Here is a 4,267-nt window from a genome sequence, read left to right on the forward strand (position 1 = left end):
TCTCCTTCCACATGTACAAAATCTCGATGCACACACATCTCACTCCTTATATATTGTCTCTATCTTGCTCACACACCTAACTTCTTCCTATGTATACATCCCTCTCCCTCTCTCTCTCTCTCTCTCTCTCTCTCTCTCTCGATTTCTCTCCTACTCTCTTGCCCACATATATACAATCTTTCCCGTCCTCTGACTCTTTCTTCCACTTGGTATATATCTTGTCTATTGAGGACATGCATCTCTCTCCTGCCATTGCTCCATCTCCACAAACTCTCTACATTTCATTCACACATTGGGATGTGTTCTGAAAATTGCTAAGACCGATCATTTAGAGTTATTGTTGGTTTTGTTGCATCCATCAAATTAATAACAATGAAATGCATTTAGATCTTCATTTGAGTTGGATTGTGTGAGTTTAAGCATATTCTGAAGTACTATAGACCTGGTATTCATCTTGGAATTCAACAACGATTCTAAATATTGAATTGTACAAACCATTACATTTGAAGTCAATAGTTTAATGTATTTATTTCACAATTACAACAAATAATTAATGCCACGACAAACTAATAAAACAGATGTGTACTCCCTCCGTTTTTATTTAAGTCCGCATACTATCATTGATCAAAGTCAAGTTTTGTGAACTCTGACAAAGCTTATAAACAAAAATATTAACATACACAATAACAAATCAATACCATTAGATTCATTATTAAATGCACATTCACATCATATAGATTTGTTATGGTAAATGCTTATATTTTTTCTATAAACTTGGTCAAACTTTGTGAAGTATGACTTCAATCAAACCTAATGTGTAGAGTAAATAAAATCGGGGTGAGTGCTAGTAGTACTCCTAGCTACTCAGCCCAATCACCCAACACACCAATCGGGGAGTAGGGATTAGTACGGTGTTACAAATTTTCTGGTCGGTGGCAAAATCTCCCGTTTCCATCGAGATCTCCAGCGACTCAGATTCGACCAATGCAAAATTACCATCATACCCTTGGTCGAACAGGCCGACGGATGTTGGTTGGTCGGGGGCTGTTTTGGTAAATTGACGTTCACCCCACCTATCCAACCCCACCCGTCACCGAGAGTACTCCTCATTACTCCGCATTGTCTATCCCCATAGCAAAATAGACTTCTCCACGGCACTGCAGCACCTTCGTGCCCCTCCCCTTCTTCATCGGCGCACTCGTCCACCGTAGCGCATCTGTCTCATCGACGATATCGTACGCCGCCGTTGTCGTACACGGAGCCGCTTCCCTAGTGCCATCTTCCATGGTCTCGGATCTGCTTTTTGGAAGCCAACGCCAAGCGCACCAACACCACCGTCATCGACAATGAACTGACTCCCGTTGCCCACCATAATGCATAGACGCCGCCGCGACCTTTGTACTCCTCCTCGATTGGTAATGTGTATATTGATTCTCTAAGCAGTACATGTACAGTTCCGATTATGTTCATACCTACTCTTCAAATTTCCTGGCTGCTATTGTTCCGGTAAAAGTAATTGGTTATAGCTTGCATTTTCCAACAGAATATCATCTTGTAATTGTATGTTGCTCCTATATTGCGCTGTTTTTGGGTAGGTTCTTCATCTTTAACCAGTAGTGTCGCAACTGATGGAAAGTTTTTTTAGAATAGCAGGGAGGTGACCCCCTGTTCTATTCACTCAAAATGAAACCAGAATGTAGTTCTAGCATAGTTGAAGAGCCACATAGTAGGATATTAAAAATAACTCGTGCTAACATGGCAGATGAGTGCTTTAATGTTGCCCACATGATGTGAGTATTACTATATTTTTCTTGCCATTTTGAGATTTTAAAACTATGAATGCGATCATGTAGAGGAGCAATGAAGACCAAATACGGGATGTTGGGGACATCTTCAAGGAACGTCACAAGTTAAAGAGGAGCTGCACCGAACCTGTAAAACGAGCTTTGGTAAGTAACAACCTTTCAATTACATTGACATTGAGAACCTAACTAGAGTGGTGGATGTTTTGTGTGTCCTTGATGGTTTCGCTAATGAAATCGGAGGGAGCCCCCTCTTTTGACTTTTTCTTACTTTGCCATGGTATGTGTCTAGCAGTAGTAGAGAACACAGGACCAGACCAGGCCCTGGGCAAGCCCCGAGCCGAAAACAACGTCAAACCATGTTGTCTGCTTGGTTAGGGTTCTTGCCATGCAATCCAGCAGTGTGACAGATGATTAAACAATAATAGGTGATACAAACAATTTCATGTACACTTGATTAGGCTCTGAATCATTTGTAGGATCTCAATTTAGTCAGTGGAGCCACCATGTCATAGGATGAATGTTTTGTAATTTAGTGTTGAAGCTAGTCAGTCAAACACGCCTACAAACGGCCTAGAGATATTCTGGTTGTTGGTTGTTTTACTGCAACGACCCTTGACTTAGTGCACACCTCTGCTGGTTTTTCTATTTCTCTTAGCCTTGTATTATTTGATGTATATGTCGTAGTTTCTGTAAGTTGGCTTTGTTTGATATGTAATAAGCACAGTCTTAATCGTCCTAATGCTTTCCTTTTTAGCTTGATGTAGGAAGTGGGTGTTCTCACCTTGCAGTCTATTTTTATATTTCTTTTTGAATTCACTTCTCCTAGTCATGTTTATTGGGCTTCTACTTAATGGATCTGGGGAGCTCTGACTATTGATCAAAGAAGTAACTTCTTCATGTCAGGAAGCAGTTCCTGCGAGGAGGGAAGTATGGTCAACCTCGAGATGACGTTTCCAAAATGAGGCTGGATTACACACAAGGTGACATTTCCCTAATGATGTCGGATTAGACACAAGGTGCAAATTCCCAGATGATGTTGGATTACTCACAAGCTAGGTGGAGTCGTCAAGTGTTCGTGTCCTCGTTGCTCTAGTAAATGCTGAAAGAAAGCGTGCATGTCACATCCCTAGTTCTGGTATGCTCTGAGCTAGCTATTCACGTGTTGCATCATGTTTAAATTCTTTTAAACTTGAAATGGGGATTGTTCAAACCCTTGCACTAAATCAATCCATCTAGGCTTGATTAAGATCTTTTTTAATAAACCCAAAATGTCCCTAAGAAAAGTTCATGATTTCTGGTTAAGGTAAAAACCTCTCCCAAAAATGATGAATATATTTCTAGGTCATCTTTGGGTTTTGAATTAACACAAAAGTATTTGAATTGGAGCCGTTTAAATGCTATATATATTTTAAATGGTCCAAATATTCTGAAGTTATTTGTGGAGCCCTGAAATAATTCAGTTAACCTCCAAAATAATTTTCAGAATTATCTAAAATGATTTAGTTCCTAAACTAAATCAGAAGAAAGAAAACAAAACACAAAAAGAAAAACAGGAAAAGGGAAAAGGCTTACCTGGCCTTACCTGCAGCCCAACTAGGCAAAGCTGGCCCGGCCCACTGGCCATGCCAGTCACCACCAACCTCTCGCCAGAAGGACGAGAGGCACGTAGCCGCCGCGCGCCGGCACGCGCCCGAGCCACCTCATGCTTCCCGCTGCCTCCCCGACGTCGCTCTGGACGCCTGGACGTCGACACGCACACCCCGACCCCTCTCACTCTTCCCCGAGAACCTCCTCCCCTCTGCTCCCTCTCTCTCGCCCGAACCCGAGCGCCACCGTCGCCGCCGCTCGTTGCTGCCGCGCCCACCGCTGATGCCTTGCCTCTCCGATCAGTCCAGCACCTCCGCCACGACGCCCTCTTCCTCCTCTTCGAGCTATGCCTCACCAAGATCTCTGCAACGCCGTCTCGCCATCATCTTCCTCCTCGGATCGCCGGAGATTGTCTCCGCCATTCCGCCTACACCGAACCTCCCCGAGCTCGCTGAGGCCACCTTAGCAACCGCCGTGAGCTCCTCTCTCTTCCCCCCTAACACCGCTGCTCCTCTCGCCCTCTAGCTGCGATTCCTACCGTGGCCAAATCTCGCCGCTGCTCCGGCGACCATTTGGTCGTGCCAGCGTGTCCAAAGGGCTTGTGGGCATGTGTAGGTATACTAGGCGTCGAGAACTGGTCGTTTTGCACACCGTAGCGATGAATCCGTCGTCACCCGAACTCCGGCCGCCGCCTGTCGTTTGTTGCAGTCGCTGTTTCCGGCCCCCTCTCGCCCAGCCACCTGCTCCATTGGACGCGGCGCACTTCCAGCTGCGTGTAGAGCCAAACCGCGAGTCAAACTATCACCGGGCGGCGAAACCCGAGCCTCTCCGCCGCGTCTGTCATCGCCGGCGTCAAGCCGCCGGCGTGTTAACCC

The sequence above is a fragment of the Triticum dicoccoides genome, chromosome 2A (assembly GCF_002162155.2).
Source record: "Triticum dicoccoides isolate Atlit2015 ecotype Zavitan chromosome 2A, WEW_v2.0, whole genome shotgun sequence".
Classification (NCBI taxonomy): Eukaryota; Viridiplantae; Streptophyta; class Magnoliopsida; order Poales; family Poaceae; genus Triticum; species Triticum dicoccoides.